Consider the following 17,437-nt stretch of genomic DNA (forward strand, 5'->3'; position numbering starts at 1 on the left):
TGGAGCAAAGTGCTAGAAAGCCAAATGAGATTCCACTGAGACTTGAACTCAGATCGCTGGATTCAGGGTCCAGAGTGCTAACCATTACACCATGGAACCCTGCCTGAAGCACACAAAAGATCTGTGTCAAACAGGCATAAAAGTGTAGTTCCTGGTAAACCGATGGGGATTTCTACACGGCCAGCCAAATTTTACCTGTCATACCTGCTGCGAATCGCAGCTTGACGTGACCATTGCAGTGCTTCAGAGGTCCTCGTTAGTATAGTGGACAGTATCTCCGCCTGTCACGCGGAAGACCGGGGTTCGATTCCCCGACGGGGAGTGAGCAGTTTCCTTCTCTGTTCTGCCTTTTACCTGCAATGACTACACACACCTTAATCGCACACCAGATCCTAGTCAATCTAATAATCTAGTCCTATAATGGGCTTGAAGAAACATGAATTCCACCTGTGCGCTCACAAGTCGAAAAGGTCTTCTCAGAAAGAGCTCCCATCAGAAGAGATGCTAGTCCAAGAGAACACTGCTTGTGCAGCATTTTCTCTGTTTTACGTGCGTCCCTACTGACAAATAAGTTTCTTGGTCTTGTCTTCTGTAGATTGTGTGCTAGCCAAACAAAGGACATCAAAGAGCTTGTCAACCAGAAGATCAGCTCCCATGACAAGAGATGCAATCTTGAGATCACAATTTGCATTGTCAATACAGCCATAAGTGGGGGAGTGCTTGAAGAATGACACAAATGGGAGTTCCCTCCTTCTCAATAGTCCTACATGATCTGTCATAAAAGTCCACAAATGTAAGAAAGCATTGAAATGCTCCTTTAATTACTACGGGGTACGCAAGCTCAGTTTCCGTAGTGTAGTGGTTATCACGTTCGCCTTACACGCGAAAGGTCCCCGGTCCGAAACCGGGCGGAAGCATGCGTCTTTGCTTATGCGTCCTGATATAAAAGTGTCTGACTGCAGGCACTGCTTGAACTTGTGGGGTTCTACTGCTGTTTGGGACACAGACAAGAGAAAGTACTCAAATCTGGTTCAGGTCTCTGACATCTGTAACCTCTGGATGCTCGTCTTGCTAAAGAGTTGTCTATGGCCCAAATTTCTGCAAACTCCACAGACTTCACACAAATCAACAAATCTCCAGTCGCTATATTTCCTGAAGATGGAGGCACAGACTAAGCTCTTGGAAATGACTGGCTCTAGGTGGCCTGCACAGGACTTGGGCCTATTTTCAGCCAATGCCCAAGGCAATGAAACAAATGGGCGCTTTAGGCAACAGTTCTGCTGCCAGAGGTTCTGGGGTTCTTAGGGCAGCATATGTTGAGCTGTGCTTGCTTTAGTGAACTCCTAAATGTCCAAAGTTTAAGTGAGCCTAACATGGAGACTACAGTTCAGACTCCTTGCTAGAGTGCGTCTGTCTCTTCTCCATGGCTCCTTTTACTTCAAGGCCATGATAGGAACATGTCACCAAATTTGTCAGAGTGCGAGATTACTCAGTGAGACACATTGGAAAGCCAAACAAGCTGTCTTTCGGGGTTTCCATAGTGTAGTGGTTATCACGTTCGCCTCACACGCGAAAGGTCCCCGGTCCGAAACCGGGCGGAAACATGGGTCTTTTCCTTCTTTGGTTACAAGGGAATTGATATTCACTCTTTAGACAACTCTGCTTGTCCAGCATTTTCTCTGTTTTACTTGCATCCCTATTGAGAATTAAGTCTCTTGGTTTTGTCTTCTGTAGGTTGTGTGCTAGCCAAACAAAGGACATCAAAGAGCTTGTCAAGAAGAAGATCGGGGCCTTCAGAGGTGGCAAAGGGATTGGAAGTGGGAAGAGTGCAAGAGGAAAAGTTGACTTGAGTCAAGGTGGCTAATGAACGATACAGCAGGAAGCTGAAGTGGAAAGTGCAGCAGAAGAGCATGAGCGAGGTTTGGTGCAGCATGAAGACCATGTGCAGATGAGATCAGCCAACACAAGAGGAGTGGAACTGACTGGGCCACTAACTTGCTCTTCAACTGACTAGATTCTTATGCTAGCGTGTGCTAATGCTAATGTACCTGTGGAGCAAAGTGCTAGAAAGCCAAATGAGGTTCCACTGAGACTTGAACTCAGATCGCTGGATTCAGAGTCCAGAGTGCTAACCATTACACCATGGAACCCTGCCTGAAGCACACAAAAGATCTGTGTCAAACAGGCATAAAAGTGTAGTTCCTGGTAAACCGATGGGGATTTCTACACGGCCAGCCAAATTTTACCTGTCATACCTGCTGCGAATCGCAGCTTGACGTGACCATTGCAGTGCTTCAGAGGTCCTCGTTAGTATAGTGGACAGTATCGCCGCCTGTCACGCGGAAGACCGGGGTTCGATTCCCCGACGGGGAGTGAGCAGTTTCCTTCTCTGTTCTGCCTTTTACCTGCAATGACCACACACACCTTAATCGCACACCAGATCCTAGTCAATCTAATAATCTAGTCCTATAATGGGCTTGAAGAAACATGAATTCCACCTGTGCGCTCACAAGTCGAAAAGGTCTTCTCAGAAAGAGCTCCCATCAGAAGAGATGCTAGTCCAAGAGAACACTGCTTGTGCAGCATTTTCTCTGTTTTACGTGCGTCCCTACTGACAAATAAGTTTCTTGGTCTTGTCTTCTGTAGATTGTGTGCTAGCCAAACAAAGGACATCAAAGAGCTTGTCAACCAGAAGATCAGCTCCCATGACAAGAGATGCAATCTTGAGATCACAATTTGCATTGTCAATACAGCCATAAGTGGGGGAGTGCTTGAAGAATGACACAAATGGGAGTTCCCTCCTCCTCAATAGTCCTACATGATCTGTCATAAAAGTCCACAAATGTAAGAAAGCATTGAAATGCTCCTTTAATTACTACGGGGTACGCAAGCTCAGTTTCCGTAGTGTAGTGGTTATCACGTTCGCCTAACACGCGAAAGGTCCCCGGTCCGAAACCGGGCGGAAGCATGCGTCTTTGCTTATGCGTCCTGATATAAAAGTGTCTGACTGCAGGCACTGCTTGAACTTGTGGGGTTCTACTGCTGTTTGGGACACAGACAAGAGAAAGTACTCAAATCTGGTTCAGGTCTCTGACATCTGTAACCTTTGGATGCTCGTCTTGCTAAAGAGTTGTCTATGGCCCAAATTTCTGCAAACTCCACAGACTTCACACAAATCAACAAATCTCCAGTCGCTATATTTCCTGAAGATGGAGGCACAGACTAAGCTCTTGGAAATGACTGGCTCTAGGTGGCCTGCACAGGACTTGGGCCTATTTTCAGCCAATGCCCAAGGCAATGAAACAAATGGGCGCTTTAGGCAACAGTTCTGCTGCCAGAGGTTCTGGGGTTCTTAGGGCAGCATATGTTGAGCTGTGCTTGCTTTAGTGAACTCCTAAATGTCCAAAGTTTAAGTGAGCCTAACATGGAGACTACAGTTCAGACTCCTTGCTAGAGTGCGTCTGTCTCTTCTCCATGGCTCCTTTTACTTCAAGGCCATGATAGGAACATGTCACCAAATTTGTCAGAGTGCGAGATTACTCAGTGAGACACATTGGAAAGCCAAACAAGCTGTCTTTCGGGGTTTCCGTAGTGTAGTGGTTATCACGTTCGCCTCACACGCGAAAGGTCCCCGGTCCGAAACCGGGCGGAAACATGGGTCTTTTCCTTCTTTGGTTACAAGGGAATTGATATTCACTCTTTAGACAACTCTGCTTGTCCAGCATTTTCTCTGTTTTACTTGCATCCCTATTGAGAATTAAGTCTCTTGGTTTTGTCTTCTGTAGGTTGTGTGCTAGCCAAACAAAGGACATCAAAGAGCTTGTCAAGAAGAAGATCGGGGCCTTCAGAGGTGGCAAAGGGATTGGAAGTGGGAAGAGTGCAAGAGGAAAAGTTGACTTGAGTCAAGGTGGCTAATGAACGATACAGCAGGAAGCTGAAGTGGAAAGTGCAGCAGAAGAGCATGAGCGAGGTTTGGTGCAGCATGAAGACCATGTGCAGATGAGATCAGCCAACACAAGAGGAGTGGAACTGACTGGGCCACTAACTTGCTCTTCAACTGACTAGATTCTTATGCTAGCGTGTGCTAATGCTAATGTACCTGTGGAGCAAAGTGCTAGAAAGCCAAATGAGGTTCCACTGAGACTTGAACTCAGATCGCTGGATTCAGAGTCCAGAGTGCTAACCATTACACCATGGAACCCTGCCTGAAGCACACAAAAGATCTGTGTCAAACAGGCATAAAAGTGTAGTTCCTGGTAAACCGATGGGGATTTCTACACGGCCAGCCAAATTTTACCTGTCATACCTGCTGCGAATCGCAGCTTGACGTGACCATTGCACTGCTTCAGAGGTCCTCGTTAGTATAGTGGACAGTATCTCCGCCTGTCACGCGGAAGACCGGGGTTCGATTCCCCGACGGGGAGTGAGCAGTTTCCTTCTCTGTTCTGCCTTTTACCTGCAATGACCACACACACCTTAATCGCACACCAGATCCTAGTCAATCTAATAATCTAGTCCTATAATGGGCTTGAAGAAACATGAATTCCACCTGTGCGCTCACAAGTCGAAAAGGTCTTCTCAGAAAGAGCTCCCATCAGAAGAGATGCTAGTCCAAGAGAACACTGCTTGTGCAGCATTTTCTCTGTTTTACGTGCGTCCCTACTGACAAATAAGTTTCTTGGTCTTGTCTTCTGTAGATTGTGTGCTAGCCAAACAAAGGACATCAAAGAGCTTGTCAACCAGAAGATCAGCTCCCATGACAAGAGATGCAATCTTGAGATCACAATTTGCATTGTCAATACAGCCATAAGTGGGGGAGTGCTTGAAGAATGACACAAATGGGAGTTCCCTCCTTCTCAATAGTCCTACATGATCTGTCATAAAAGTCCACAAATGTAAGAAAGCATTGAAATGCTCCTTTAATTACTACGGGGTACGCAAGCTCAGTTTCCGTAGTGTAGTGGTTATCACGTTCGCCTAACACGCGAAAGGTCCCCGGTCCGAAACCGGGCGGAAGCATGCGTCTTTGCTTATGAGTCCTGATATAAAAGTGTCTGACTGCAGGCACTGCTTGAACTTGTGGGGTTCTACTGCTGTTTGGGACACAGACAAGAGAAAGTACTCAAATCTGGTTCAGGTCTCTGACATCTGTAACCTTTGGATGCTCGTCTTGCTAAAGAGTTGTCTATGGCCCAAATTTCTGCAAACTCCACAGACTTCACACAAATCAACAAATCTCCAGTCGCTATATTTCCTGAAGATGGAGGCACAGACTAAGCTCTTGGAAATGACTGGCTCTAGGTGGCCTGCACAGGACTTGGGCCTATTTTCAGCCAATGCCCAAGGCAATGAAACAAATGGGCGCTTTAGGCAACAGTTCTGCTGCCAGAGGTTCTGGGGTTCTTAGGGCAGCATATGTTGAGCTGTGCTTGCTTTAGTGAACTCCTAAATGTCCAAAGTTTAAGTGAGCCTAACATGGAGACTACAGTTCAGACTCCTTGCTAGAGTGCGTCTGTCTCTTCTCCATGGCTCCTTTTACTTCAAGGCCATGATAGGAACATGTCACCAAATTTGTCAGAGTGCGAGATTACTCAGTGAGACACATTGGAAAGCCAAACAAGCTGTCTTTCGGGGTTTCCGTAGTGTAGTGGTTATCACGTTCGCCTCACACGCGAAAGGTCCCCGGTCCGAAACCGGGCGGAAACATGGGTCTTTTCCTTCTTTGGTTACAAGGGAATTGATATTCACTCTTTAGACAACTCTGCTTGTCCAGCATTTTCTCTGTTTTACTTGCATCCCTATTGAGAATTAAGTCTCTTGGTTTTGTCTTCTGTAGGTTGTGTGCTAGCCAAACAAAGGACATCAAAGAGCTTGTCAAGAAGAAGATCGGGGCCTTCAGAGGTGGCAAAGGGATTGGAAGTGGGAAGAGTGCAAGAGGAAAAGTTGACTTGAGTCAAGGTGGCTAATGAACGATACAGCAGGAAGCTGAAGTGGAAAGTGCAGCAGAAGAGCATGAGCGAGGTTTGGTGCAGCATGAAGACCATGTGCAGATGAGATCAGCCAACACAAGAGGAGTGGAACTGACTGGGCCACTAACTTGCTCTTCAACTGACTAGATTCTTATGCTAGCGTGTGCTAATGCTAATGTACCTGTGGAGCAAAGTGCTAGAAAGCCAAATGAGGTTCCACTGAGACTTGAACTCAGATCGCTGGATTCAGAGTCCAGAGTGCTAACCATTACACCATGGAACCCTGCCTGAAGCACACAAAAGATCTGTGTCAAACAGGCATAAAAGTGTAGTTCCTGGTAAACCGATGGGGATTTCTACACGGCCAGCCAAATTTTACCTGTCATACCTGCTGCGAATCGCAGCTTGACGTGACCATTGCAGTGCTTCAGAGATCCTCGTTAGTATAGTGGACAGTATCTCCGCCTGTCACGCGGAAGACCGGGGTTCGATTCCCCGACGGGGAGTGAGCAGTTTCCTTCTCTGTTCTGCCTTTTACCTGCAATGACCACACACACCTTAATCGCACACCAGATCCTAGTCAATCTAATAATCTAGTCCTATAATGGGCTTGAAGAAACATGAATTCCACCTGTGCGCTCACAAGTCGAAAAGGTCTTCTCAGAAAGAGCTCCCATCAGAAGAGATGCTAGTCCAAGAGAACACTGCTTGTGCAGCATTTTCTCTGTTTTACGTGCGTCCCTACTGACAAATAAGTTTCTTGGTCTTGTCTTCTGTAGATTGTGTGCTAGCCAAACAAAGGACATCAAAGAGCTTGTCAACCAGAAGATCAGCTCCCATGACAAGAGATGCAATCTTGAGATCACAATTTGCATTGTCAATACAGCCATAAGTGGGGGAGTGCTTGAAGAATGACACAAATGGGAGTTCCCTCCTTCTCAATAGTCCTACATGATCTGTCATAAAAGTCCACAAATGTAAGAAAGCATTGAAATGCTCCTTTAATTACTACGGGGTACGCAAGCTCAGTTTCCGTAGTGTAGTGGTTATCACGTTCGCCTAACACGCGAAAGGTCCCCGGTCCGAAACCGGGCGGAAGCATGCGTCTTTGCTTATGCGTCCTGATATAAAAGTGTCTGACTGCAGGCACTGCTTGAACTTGTGGGGTTCTACTGCTGTTTGGGACACAGACAAGAGAAAGTACTCAAATCTGGTTCAGGTCTCTGACATCTGTAACCTTTGGATGCTCGTCTTGCTAAAGAGTTGTCTATGGCCCAAATTTCTGCAAACTCCACAGACTTCACACAAATCAACAAATCTCCAGTCGCTATATTTCCTGAAGATGGAGGCACAGACTAAGCTCTTGGAAATGACTGGCTCTAGGTGGCCTGCACAGGACTTGGGCCTATTTTCAGCCAATGCCCAAGGCAATGAAACAAATGGGCGCTTTAGGCAACAGTTCTGCTGCCAGAGGTTCTGGGGTTCTTAGGGCAGCATATGTTGAGCTGTGCTTGCTTTAGTGAACTCCTAAATGTCCAAAGTTTAAGTGAGCCTAACATGGAGACTACAGTTCAGACTCCTTGCTAGAGTGCGTCTGTCTCTTCTCCATGGCTCCTTTTACTTCAAGGCCATGATAGGAACATGTCACCAAATTTGTCAGAGTGCGAGATTACTCAGTGAGACACATTGGAAAGCCAAACAAGCTGTCTTTCGGGGTTTCCGTAGTGTAGTGGTTATCACGTTCGCCTCACACGCGAAAGGTCCCCGGTCCGAAACCGGGCGGAAACATGGGTCTTTTCCTTCTTTGGTTACAAGGGAATTGATATTCACTCTTTAGACAACTCTGCTTGTCCAGCATTTTCTCTGTTTTACTTGCATCCCTATTGAGAATTAAGTCTCTTGGTTTTGTCTTCTGTAGGTTGTGTGCTAGCCAAACAAAGGACATCAAAGAGCTTGTCAAGAAGAAGATCGGGGCCTTCAGAGGTGGCAAAGGGATTGGAAGTGGGAAGAGTGCAAGAGGAAAAGTTGACTTGAGTCAAGGTGGCTAATGAACGATACAGCAGGAAGCTGAAGTGGAAAGTGCAGCAGAAGAGCATGAGCGAGGTTTGGTGCAGCATGAAGACCATGTGCAGATGAGATCAGCCAACACAAGAGGAGTGGAACTGACTGGGCCACTAACTTGCTCTTCAACTGACTAGATTCTTATGCTAGCGTGTGCTAATGCTAATGTACCTGTGGAGCAAAGTGCTAGAAAGCCAAATGAGGTTCCACTGAGACTTGAACTCAGATCGCTGGATTCAGAGTCCAGAGTGCTAACCATTACACCATGGAACCCGGCCTGAAGCACACAAAAGATCTGTGTCAAACAGGCATAAAAGTGTAGTTCCTGGTAAACCGATGGGGATTTCTACACGGCCAGCCAAATTTTACCTGTCATACCTGCTGCGAATCGCAGCTTGACGTGACCATTGCACTGCTTCAGAGGTCCTCGTTAGTATAGTGGACAGTATCTCCGCCTGTCACGCGATTCCCCGACGGGGAGTGAGCAGTTTCCTTCTCTGTTCTGCCTTTTACCTGCAATGACCACACACACCTTAATCGCACACCAGATCCTAGTCAATCTAATAATCTAGTCCTATAATGGGCTTGAAGAAACATGAATTCCACCTGTGCGCTCACAAGTCGAAAAGGTCTTCTCAGAAAGAGCTCCCATCAGAAGAGATGCTAGTCCAAGAGAACACTGCTTGTGCAGCATTTTCTCTGTTTTACGTGCGTCCCTACTGACAAATAAGTTTCTTGGTCTTGTCTTCTGTAGATTGTGTGCTAGCCAAACAAAGGACATCAAAGAGCTTGTCAACCAGAAGATCAGCTCCCATGACAAGAGATGCAATCTTGAGATCACAATTTGCATTGTCAATACAGCCATAAGTGGGGGAGTGCTTGAAGAATGACACAAATGGGAGTTCCCTCCTTCTCAATAGTCCTACATGATCTGTCATAAAAGTCCACAAATGTAAGAAAGCATTGAAATGCTCCTTTAATTACTACGGGGTACGCAAGCTCAGTTTCCGTAGTGTAGTGGTTATCACGTTCGCCTTACACGCGAAAGGTCCCCGGTCCGAAACCGGGCGGAAGCATGCGTCTTTGCTTATGCGTCCTGATATAAAAGTGTCTGACTGCAGGCACTGCTTGAACTTGTGGGGTTCTACTGCTGTTTGGGACACAGACAAGAGAAAGTACTCAAATCTGGTTCAGGTCTCTGACATCTGTAACCTTTGGATGCTCGTCTTGCTAAAGAGTTGTCTATGGCCCAAATTTCTGCAAACTCCACAGACTTCACACAAATCAACAAATCTCCAGTCGCTATATTTCCTGAAGATGGAGGCACAGACTAAGCTCTTGGAAATGACTGGCTCTAGGTGGCCTGCACAGGACTTGGGCCTATTTTCAGCCAATGCCCAAGGCAATGAAACAAATGGGCGCTTTAGGCAACAGTTCTGCTGCCAGAGGTTCTGGGGTTCTTAGGGCAGCATATGTTGAGCTGTGCTTGCTTTAGTGAACTCCTAAATGTCCAAAGTTTAAGTGAGCCTAACATGGAGACTACAGTTCAGACTCCTTGCTAGAGTGCGTCTGTCTCTTCTCCATGGCTCCTTTTACTTCAAGGCCATGATAGGAACATGTCACCAAATTTGTCAGAGTGCGAGATTACTCAGTGAGACACATTGGAAAGCCAAACAAGCTGTCTTTCGGGGTTTCCGTAGTGTAGTGGTTATCACGTTCGCCTCACACGCGAAAGGTCCCCGGTCCGAAACCGGGCGGAAACATGGGTCTTTTCCTTCTTTGGTTACAAGGGAATTGATATTCACTCTTTAGACAACTCTGCTTGTCCAGCATTTTCTCTGTTTTACTTGCATCCCTATTGAGAATTAAGTCTCTTGGTTTTGTCTTCTGTAGGTTGTGTGCTAGCCAAACAAAGGACATCAAAGAGCTTGTCAAGAAGAAGATCGGGGCCTTCAGAGGTGGCAAAGGGATTGGAAGTGGGAAGAGTGCAAGAGGAAAAGTTGACTTGAGTCAAGGTGGCTAATGAACGATACAGCAGGAAGCTGAAGTGGAAAGTGCAGCAGAAGAGCATGAGCGAGGTTTGGTGCAGCATGAAGACCATGTGCAGATGAGATCAGCCAACACAAGAGGAGTGGAACTGACTGGGCCACTAACTTGCTCTTCAACTGACTAGATTCTTATGCTAGGGTGTGCTAATGCTAATGTACCTGTGGAGCAAAGTGCTAGAAAGCCAAATGAGGTTCCACTGAGACTTGAACTCAGATCGCTGGATTCAGAGTCCAGAGTGCTAACCATTACACCATGGAACCCTGCCTGAAGCACACAAAAGATCTGTGTCAAACAGGCATAAAAGTGTAGTTCCTGGTAAACCGATGGGGATTTCTACACGGCCAGCCAAATTTTACCTGTCATACCTGCTGCGAATCGCAGCTTGACGTGACCATTGCACTGCTTCAGAGGTCCTCGTTAGTATAGTGGACAGTATCTCCGCCTGTCACGCGGAAGACCGGGGTTCGATTCCCCGACGGGGAGTGAGCAGTTTCCTTCTCTGTTCTGCCTTTTACCTGCAATGACCACACACACCTTAATCGCACACCAGATCCTAGTCAATCTAATAATCTAGTCCTATAATGGGCTTGAAGAAACATGAATTCCACCTGTGCGCTCACAAGTCGAAAAGGTCTTCTCAGAAAGAGCTCCCATCAGAAGAGATGCTAGTCCAAGAGAACACTGCTTGTGCAGCATTTTCTCTGTTTTACGTGCGTCCCTACTGACAAATAAGTTTCTTGGTCTTGTCTTCTGTAGATTGTGTGCTAGCCAAACAAAGGACATCAAAGAGCTTGTCAACCAGAAGATCAGCTCCCATGACAAGAGATGCAATCTTGAGATCACAATTTGCATTGTCAATACAGCCATAAGTGGGGGAGTGCTTGAAGAATGACACAAATGGGAGTTCCCTCCTTCTCAATAGTCCTACATGATCTGTCATAAAAGTCCACAAATGTAAGAAAGCATTGAAATGCTCCTTTAATTACTACGGGGTACGCAAGCTCAGTTTCCGTAGTGTAGTGGTTATCACGTTCGCCTTACACGCGAAAGGTCCCCGGTCCGAAACCGGGCGGAAACATGGGTCTTTTCCTTCTTTGGTCACAAGGGAATTGATATTCACTCTTTAGACAACTCTGCTTGTCCAGCATTTTCTCTGTTTTACTTGCATCCCTATTGAGAATTAAGTCTCTTGGTTTTGTCTTCTGTAGGTTGTGTGCTAGCCAAACAAAGGACATCAAAGAGCTTGTCAAGAAGAAGATCGGGGCCTTCAGAGGTGGCAACAGGATTAGAAGTGAGAAGAGTGCAAGAGGAAAAGTTGACTTGAGTCAAGGTGGCTAATGAACGATACAGCAGGAAGCTGAAGTGGAAAGTGCAGCAGAAGAGCATGAGCGAGGTTTGGTGCAGCATGAAGACCATGTGCAGATGAGATCAGCCAACACAAGAGGAGAGGAACTGACTGGGCCACTAACTTGCTCTTTAACTGACTAGATTCTTATGCTAGCGTGTGCTAATGCTAATGTACCTGTGGAGCAAAGTGCTAGAAAGCCAAATGAGGTTCCACTGAGACTTGAACTCAGATCGCTGGATTCAGAGTCCAGAGTGCTAACCATTACACCATGGAACCCTGCCTGAAGCACACAAAAGATCTGTGTCAAACAGGCATAAAAGTGTAGTTCCTGGTAAACCGATGGGGATTTCTACACGGCCAGCCAAATTTTACCTGTCATACCTGCTGCGAATCGCAGCTTGACGTGACCATTGCACTGCTTCAGAGGTCCTCGTTAGTATAGTGGACAGTATCTCCGCCTGTCACGCGATTCCCCGACGGGGAGTGAGCAGTTTCCTTCTCTGTTCTGCCTTTTACCTGCAATGACCACACACACCTTAATCGCACACCAGATCCTAGTCAATCTAATAATCTAGTCCTATAATGGGCTTGAAGAAACATGAATTCCACCTGTGCGCTCACAAGTCGAAAAGGTCTTCTCAGAAAGAGCTCCCATCAGAAGAGATGCTAGTCCAAGAGAACACTGCTTGTGCAGCATTTTCTCTGTTTTACGTGCGTCCCTACTGACAAATAAGTTTCTTGGTCTTGTCTTCTGTAGATTGTGTGCTAGCCAAACAAAGGACATCAAAGAGCTTGTCAACCAGAAGATCAGCTCCCATGACAAGAGATGCAATCTTGAGATCACAATTTGCATTGTCAATACAGCCATAAGTGGGGGAGTGCTTGAAGAATGACACAAATGGGAGTTCCCTCCTTCTCAATAGTCCTACATGATCTGTCATAAAAGTCCACAAATGTAAGAAAGCATTGAAATGCTCCTTTAATTACTACGGGGTACGCAAGCTCAGTTTCCGTAGTGTAGTGGTTATCACGTTCGCCTAACACGCGAAAGGTCCCCGGTCCGAAACCGGGCGGAAGCATGCGTCTTTGCTTATGCGTCCTGATATAAAAGTGTCTGACTGCAGGCACTGCTTGAACTTGTGGGGTTCTACTGCTGTTTGGGACACAGACAAGAGAAAGTACTCAAATCTGGTTCAGGTCTCTGACATCTGTAACCTTTGGATGCTCGTCTTGCTAAAGAGTTGTCTATGGCCCAAATTTCTGCAAACTCCACAGACTTCACACAAATCAACAAATCTCCAGTCGCTATATTTCCTGAAGATGGAGGCACAGACTAAGCTCTTGGAAATGACTGGCTCTAGGTGGCCTGCACAGGACTTGGGCCTATTTTCAGCCAATGCCCAAGGCAATGAAACAAATGGGCGCTTTAGGCAACAGTTCTGCTGCCAGAGGTTCTGGGGTTCTTAGGGCAGCATATGTTGAGCTGTGCTTGCTTTAGTGAACTCCTAAATGTCCAAAGTTTAAGTGAGCCTAACATGGAGACTACAGTTCAGACTCCTTGCTAGAGTGCGTCTGTCTCTTCTCCATGGCTCCTTTTACTTCAAGGCCATGATAGGAACATGTCACCAAATTTGTCAGAGTGCGAGATTACTCAGTGAGACACATTGGAAAGCCAAACAAGCTGTCTTTCGGGGTTTCCGTAGTGTAGTGGTTATCACGTTCGCCTCACACGCGAAAGGTCCCCGGTCCGAAACCGGGCAGAAACATGGGTCTTTTCCTTCTTTGGTTACAAGGGAATTGATATTCACTCTTTAGACAACTCTGCTTGTCCAGCATTTTCTCTGTTTTACTTGCATCCCTATTGAGAATTAAGTCTCTTGGTTTTGTCTTCTGTAGGTTGTGTGCTAGCCAAACAAAGGACATCAAAGAGCTTGTCAAGAAGAAGATCGGGGCCTTCAGAGGTGGCAAAGGGATTGGAAGTGGGAAGAGTGCAAGAGGAAAAGTTGACTTGAGTCAAGGTGGCTAATGAACGATACAGCAGGAAGCTGAAGTGGAAAGTGCAGCAGAAGAGCATGAGCGAGGTTTGGTGCAGCATGAAGACCATGTGCAGATGAGATCAGCCAACACAAGAGGAGTGGAACTGACTGGGCCACTAACTTGCTCTTCAACTGACTAGATTCTTATGCTAGCGTGTGCTAATGCTAATGTACCTGTGGAGCAAAGTGCTAGAAAGCCAAATGAGGTTCCACTGAGTCTTGAACTCAGATCGCTGGATTCAGGGTCCAGAGTGCTAACCATTACACCATGGAACCCTGCCTGAAGCACACAAAAGATCTGTGTCAAACAGGCATAAAAGTGTAGTTCCTGGTAAACCGATGGGGATTTCTACACGGCCAGCCAAATTTTACCTGTCATACCTGCTGCGAATCGCAGCTTGACGTGACCATTGCAGTGCTTCAGAGGTCCTCGTTAGTATAGTGGACAGTATCTCCGCCTGTCACGCGGAAGACCGGGGTTCGATTCCCCGACGGGGAGTGAGCAGTTTCCTTCTCTGTTCTGCCTTTTACCTGCAATGACCACACACACCTTAATCGCACACCAGATCCTAGTCAATCTAATAATCTAGTCCTATAATGGGCTTGAAGAAACATGAATTCCACCTGTGCGCTCACAAGTCGAAAAGGTCTTCTCAGAAAGAGCTCCCATCAGAAGAGATGCTAGTCCAAGAGAACACTGCTTGTGCAGCATTTTCTCTGTTTTACGTGCGTCCCTACTGACAAATAAGTTTCTTGGTCTTGTCTTCTGTAGATTGTGTGCTAGCCAAACAAAGGACATCAAAGAGCTTGTCAACCAGAAGATCAGCTCCCATGACAAGAGATGCAATCTTGAGATCACAATTTGCATTGTCAATACAGCCATAAGTGGGGAGTGCTTGAAGAATGACACAAATGGGAGTTCCCTCCTTCTCAATAGTCCTACATGATCTGTCATAAAAGTCCACAAATGTAAGAAAGCATTGAAATGCTCCTTTAATTACTACGGGGTACGCAAGCTCAGTTTCCGTAGTGTAGTGGTTATCACGTTCGCCTTACACGCGAAAGGTCCCCGGTCCGAAACCGGGCGGAAGCATGCGTCTTTGCTTATGCGTCCTGATATAAAAGTGTCTGACTGCAGGCACTGCTTGAACTTGTGGGGTTCTACTGCTGTTTGGGACACAGACAAGAGAAAGTACTCAAATCTGGTTCAGGTCTCTGACATCTGTAACCTTTGGATGCTCGTCTTGCTAAAGAGTTGTCTATGGCCCAAATTTCTGCAAACTCCACAGACTTCACACAAATCAACAAATCTCCAGTCGCTATATTTCCTGAAGATGGAGGCACAGACTAAGCTCTTGGAAATGACTGGCTCTAGGTGGCCTGCACAGGACTTGGGCCTATTTTCAGCCAATGCCCAAGGCAATGAAACAAATGGGCGCTTTAGGCAACAGTTCTGCTGCCAGAGGTTCTGGGGTTCTTAGGGCAGCATATGTTGAGCTGTGCTTGCTTTAGTGAACTCCTAAATGTCCAAAGTTTAAGTGAGCCTAACATGGAGACTACAGTTCAGACTCCTTGCTAGAGTGCGTCTGTCTCTTCTCCATGGCTCCTTTTACTTCAAGGCCATGATAGGAACATGTCACCAAATTTGTCAGAGTGCGAGATTACTCAGTGAGACACATTGGAAAGCCAAACAAGCTGTCTTTCGGGGTTTCCGTAGTGTAGTGGTTATCACGTTCGCCTCACACGCGAAAGGTCCCCGGTCCGAAACCGGGCGGAAACATGGGTCTTTTCCTTCTTTGGTTACAAGGGAATTGATATTCACTCTTTAGACAACTCTGCTTGTCCAGCATTTTCTCTGTTTTACTTGCATCCCTATTGAGAATTAAGTCTCTTGGTTTTGTCTTCTGTAGGTTGTGTGCTAGCCAAACAAAGGACATCAAAGAGCTTGTCAAGAAGAAGATCGGGGCCTTCAGAGGTGGCAAAGGGATTGGAAGTGGGAAGAGTGCAAGAGGAAAAGTTGACTTGAGTCAAGGTGGCTAATGAACGATACAGCAGGAAGCTGAAGTGGAAAGTGCAGCAGAAGAGCATGAGCGAGGTTTGGTGCAGCATGAAGACCATGTGCAGATGAGATCAGCCAACACAAGAGGAGTGGAACTGACTGGGCCACTAACTTGCTCTTCAACTGACTAGATTCTTATGCTAGCGTGTGCTAATGCTAATGTACCTGTGGAGCAAAGTGCTAGAAAGCCAAATGAGGTTCCACTGAGACTTGAACTCAGATCGCTGGATTCAGGGTCCAGAGTGCTAACCATTACACCATGGAACCCTGCCTGAAGCACACAAAAGATCTGTGTCAAACAGGCATAAAAGTGTAGTTCCTGGTAAACCGATGGGGATTTCTACACGGCCAGCCAAATTTTACCTGTCATACCTGCTGCGAATCGCAGCTTGACGTGACCATTGCAGTGCTTCAGAGGTCCTCGTTAGTATAGTGGACAGTATCTCCGCCTGTCACGCGGAAGACCGGGGTTCGATTCCCCGACGGGGAGTGAGCAGTTTCCTTCTCTGTTCTGCCTTTTACCTGCAATGACCACACACACCTTAATCGCACACCAGATCCTAGTCAATCTAATAATCTAGTCCTATAATGGGCTTGAAGAAACATGAATTCCACCTGTGCGCTCACAAGTCGAAAAGGTCTTCTCAGAAAGAGCTCCCATCAGAAGAGATGCTAGTCCAAGAGAACACTGCTTGTGCAGCATTTTCTCTGTTTTACGTGCGTCCCTACTGACAAATAAGTTTCTTGGTCTTGTCTTCTGTAGATTGTGTGCTAGCCAAACAAAGGACATCAAAGAGCTTGTCAACCAGAAGATCAGCTCCCATGACAAGAGATGCAATCTTGAGATCACAATTTGCATTGTCAATACAGCCATAAGTGGGGGAGTGCTTGAAGAATGACACAAATGGGAGTTCCCTCCTTCTCAATAGTCCTACATGATCTGTCATAAAAGTCCACAAATGTAAGAAAGCATTGAAATGCTCCTTTAATTACTACGGGGTACGCAAGCTCAGTTTCCGTAGTGTAGTGGTTATCACGTTCGCCTTACACGCGAAAGGTCCCCGGTCCGAAACCGGGCGGAAGCATGCGTCTTTGCTTATGCGTCCTGATATAAAAGTGTCTGACTGCAGGCACTGCTTGAACTTGTGGGGTTCTACTGCTGTTTGGGACACAGACAAGAGAAAGTACTCAAATCTGGTTCAGGTCTCTGACATCTGTAACCTTTGGATGCTCGTCTTGCTAAAGAGTTGTCTATGGCCCAAATTTCTGCAAACTCCACAGACTTCACACAAATCAACAAATCTCCAGTCGCTATATTTCCTGAAGATGGAGGCACAGACTAAGCTCTTGGAAATGACTGGCTCTAGGTGGCCTGCACAGGACTTGGGCCTATTTTCAGCCAATGCCCAAGGCAATGAAACAAATGGGCGCTTTAGGCAACAGTTCTGCTGCCAGAGGTTCTGGGGTTCTTAGGGCAGCATATGTTGAGCTGTGCTTGCTTTAGTGAACTCCTAAATGTCCAAAGTTTAAGTGAGCCTAACATGGAGACTACAGTTCAGACTCCTTGCTAGAGTGCGTCTGTCTCTTCTCCATGGCTCCTTTTACTTCAAGGCCATGATAGGAACATGTCACCAAATTTGTCAGAGTGCGAGATTACTCAGTGAGACACATTGGAAAGCCAAACAAGCTGTCTTTCGGGGTTTCCGTAGTGTAGTGGTTATCACGTTCGCCTCACACGCGAAAGGTCCCCGGTCCGAAACCGGGCGGAAACATGGGTCTTTTCCTTCTTTGGTTACAAGGGAATTGATATTCACTCTTTAGACAACTCTGCTTGTCCAGCATTTTCTCTGTTTTACTTGCATCCCTATTGAGAATTAAGTCTCTTGGTTTTGTCTTCTGTAGGTTGTGTGCTAGC

The 17,437-nt window shown here is 46.5% G+C and overlaps 32 non-coding genes across 32 annotated transcripts; 23 read left to right on the plus strand and 9 right to left on the minus strand.

Moving 5' to 3' along the window:
* Positions 1-27: 27 nt before the first annotated feature.
* trnaq-cug (transfer RNA glutamine (anticodon CUG)) lies at positions 28-99 on the minus strand. The gene has a single exon. It is a non-coding gene; the product is annotated as a tRNA-Gln (tRNA).
* Positions 100-250: 151 nt separating this feature from the next.
* trnad-guc (transfer RNA aspartic acid (anticodon GUC)) lies at positions 251-322 on the plus strand. The gene has a single exon. It is a non-coding gene; the product is annotated as a tRNA-Asp (tRNA).
* Positions 323-844: 522 nt separating this feature from the next.
* On the plus strand, positions 845-917 carry trnav-uac (transfer RNA valine (anticodon UAC)). Its single transcript has one exon. It is a non-coding gene; the product is annotated as a tRNA-Val (tRNA).
* Positions 918-1,531: 614 nt separating this feature from the next.
* On the plus strand, positions 1,532-1,604 carry trnav-cac (transfer RNA valine (anticodon CAC)). Its single transcript has one exon. It is a non-coding gene; the product is annotated as a tRNA-Val (tRNA).
* A 474-nt stretch (positions 1,605-2,078) lies between these two features.
* On the minus strand, positions 2,079-2,150 carry trnaq-cug (transfer RNA glutamine (anticodon CUG)). Its single transcript has one exon. It is a non-coding gene; the product is annotated as a tRNA-Gln (tRNA).
* Positions 2,151-2,895: 745 nt separating this feature from the next.
* Positions 2,896-2,968, plus strand: trnav-aac (transfer RNA valine (anticodon AAC)). Its single transcript has one exon. It is a non-coding gene; the product is annotated as a tRNA-Val (tRNA).
* Positions 2,969-3,582: 614 nt separating this feature from the next.
* On the plus strand, positions 3,583-3,655 carry trnav-cac (transfer RNA valine (anticodon CAC)). The gene has a single exon. It is a non-coding gene; the product is annotated as a tRNA-Val (tRNA).
* A 474-nt stretch (positions 3,656-4,129) lies between these two features.
* On the minus strand, positions 4,130-4,201 carry trnaq-cug (transfer RNA glutamine (anticodon CUG)). The gene has a single exon. It is a non-coding gene; the product is annotated as a tRNA-Gln (tRNA).
* A 151-nt stretch (positions 4,202-4,352) lies between these two features.
* On the plus strand, positions 4,353-4,424 carry trnad-guc (transfer RNA aspartic acid (anticodon GUC)). The gene has a single exon. It is a non-coding gene; the product is annotated as a tRNA-Asp (tRNA).
* A 522-nt stretch (positions 4,425-4,946) lies between these two features.
* On the plus strand, positions 4,947-5,019 carry trnav-aac (transfer RNA valine (anticodon AAC)). Its single transcript has one exon. It is a non-coding gene; the product is annotated as a tRNA-Val (tRNA).
* Positions 5,020-5,633: 614 nt separating this feature from the next.
* trnav-cac (transfer RNA valine (anticodon CAC)) lies at positions 5,634-5,706 on the plus strand. The gene has a single exon. It is a non-coding gene; the product is annotated as a tRNA-Val (tRNA).
* A 474-nt stretch (positions 5,707-6,180) lies between these two features.
* Positions 6,181-6,252, minus strand: trnaq-cug (transfer RNA glutamine (anticodon CUG)). The gene has a single exon. It is a non-coding gene; the product is annotated as a tRNA-Gln (tRNA).
* A 151-nt stretch (positions 6,253-6,403) lies between these two features.
* Positions 6,404-6,475, plus strand: trnad-guc (transfer RNA aspartic acid (anticodon GUC)). Its single transcript has one exon. It is a non-coding gene; the product is annotated as a tRNA-Asp (tRNA).
* A 522-nt stretch (positions 6,476-6,997) lies between these two features.
* On the plus strand, positions 6,998-7,070 carry trnav-aac (transfer RNA valine (anticodon AAC)). The gene has a single exon. It is a non-coding gene; the product is annotated as a tRNA-Val (tRNA).
* Positions 7,071-7,684: 614 nt separating this feature from the next.
* On the plus strand, positions 7,685-7,757 carry trnav-cac (transfer RNA valine (anticodon CAC)). The gene has a single exon. It is a non-coding gene; the product is annotated as a tRNA-Val (tRNA).
* Positions 7,758-8,231: 474 nt separating this feature from the next.
* trnaq-cug (transfer RNA glutamine (anticodon CUG)) lies at positions 8,232-8,303 on the minus strand. Its single transcript has one exon. It is a non-coding gene; the product is annotated as a tRNA-Gln (tRNA).
* Positions 8,304-9,033: 730 nt separating this feature from the next.
* Positions 9,034-9,106, plus strand: trnav-uac (transfer RNA valine (anticodon UAC)). Its single transcript has one exon. It is a non-coding gene; the product is annotated as a tRNA-Val (tRNA).
* Positions 9,107-9,720: 614 nt separating this feature from the next.
* trnav-cac (transfer RNA valine (anticodon CAC)) lies at positions 9,721-9,793 on the plus strand. Its single transcript has one exon. It is a non-coding gene; the product is annotated as a tRNA-Val (tRNA).
* Positions 9,794-10,267: 474 nt separating this feature from the next.
* Positions 10,268-10,339, minus strand: trnaq-cug (transfer RNA glutamine (anticodon CUG)). The gene has a single exon. It is a non-coding gene; the product is annotated as a tRNA-Gln (tRNA).
* A 151-nt stretch (positions 10,340-10,490) lies between these two features.
* trnad-guc (transfer RNA aspartic acid (anticodon GUC)) lies at positions 10,491-10,562 on the plus strand. Its single transcript has one exon. It is a non-coding gene; the product is annotated as a tRNA-Asp (tRNA).
* Positions 10,563-11,084: 522 nt separating this feature from the next.
* On the plus strand, positions 11,085-11,157 carry trnav-uac (transfer RNA valine (anticodon UAC)). The gene has a single exon. It is a non-coding gene; the product is annotated as a tRNA-Val (tRNA).
* A 474-nt stretch (positions 11,158-11,631) lies between these two features.
* Positions 11,632-11,703, minus strand: trnaq-cug (transfer RNA glutamine (anticodon CUG)). Its single transcript has one exon. It is a non-coding gene; the product is annotated as a tRNA-Gln (tRNA).
* A 730-nt stretch (positions 11,704-12,433) lies between these two features.
* Positions 12,434-12,506, plus strand: trnav-aac (transfer RNA valine (anticodon AAC)). The gene has a single exon. It is a non-coding gene; the product is annotated as a tRNA-Val (tRNA).
* Positions 12,507-13,120: 614 nt separating this feature from the next.
* trnav-cac (transfer RNA valine (anticodon CAC)) lies at positions 13,121-13,193 on the plus strand. Its single transcript has one exon. It is a non-coding gene; the product is annotated as a tRNA-Val (tRNA).
* Positions 13,194-13,667: 474 nt separating this feature from the next.
* trnaq-cug (transfer RNA glutamine (anticodon CUG)) lies at positions 13,668-13,739 on the minus strand. Its single transcript has one exon. It is a non-coding gene; the product is annotated as a tRNA-Gln (tRNA).
* A 151-nt stretch (positions 13,740-13,890) lies between these two features.
* Positions 13,891-13,962, plus strand: trnad-guc (transfer RNA aspartic acid (anticodon GUC)). Its single transcript has one exon. It is a non-coding gene; the product is annotated as a tRNA-Asp (tRNA).
* Positions 13,963-14,483: 521 nt separating this feature from the next.
* Positions 14,484-14,556, plus strand: trnav-uac (transfer RNA valine (anticodon UAC)). Its single transcript has one exon. It is a non-coding gene; the product is annotated as a tRNA-Val (tRNA).
* A 614-nt stretch (positions 14,557-15,170) lies between these two features.
* Positions 15,171-15,243, plus strand: trnav-cac (transfer RNA valine (anticodon CAC)). The gene has a single exon. It is a non-coding gene; the product is annotated as a tRNA-Val (tRNA).
* Positions 15,244-15,717: 474 nt separating this feature from the next.
* Positions 15,718-15,789, minus strand: trnaq-cug (transfer RNA glutamine (anticodon CUG)). The gene has a single exon. It is a non-coding gene; the product is annotated as a tRNA-Gln (tRNA).
* Positions 15,790-15,940: 151 nt separating this feature from the next.
* Positions 15,941-16,012, plus strand: trnad-guc (transfer RNA aspartic acid (anticodon GUC)). Its single transcript has one exon. It is a non-coding gene; the product is annotated as a tRNA-Asp (tRNA).
* Positions 16,013-16,534: 522 nt separating this feature from the next.
* trnav-uac (transfer RNA valine (anticodon UAC)) lies at positions 16,535-16,607 on the plus strand. Its single transcript has one exon. It is a non-coding gene; the product is annotated as a tRNA-Val (tRNA).
* Positions 16,608-17,221: 614 nt separating this feature from the next.
* trnav-cac (transfer RNA valine (anticodon CAC)) lies at positions 17,222-17,294 on the plus strand. Its single transcript has one exon. It is a non-coding gene; the product is annotated as a tRNA-Val (tRNA).
* Positions 17,295-17,437: the final 143 nt, after the last annotated feature.

This window comes from Maylandia zebra, linkage group LG8, assembly GCF_041146795.1.
Source record: "Maylandia zebra isolate NMK-2024a linkage group LG8, Mzebra_GT3a, whole genome shotgun sequence".
Taxonomy (NCBI): domain Eukaryota; kingdom Metazoa; phylum Chordata; class Actinopteri; order Cichliformes; family Cichlidae; genus Maylandia; species Maylandia zebra.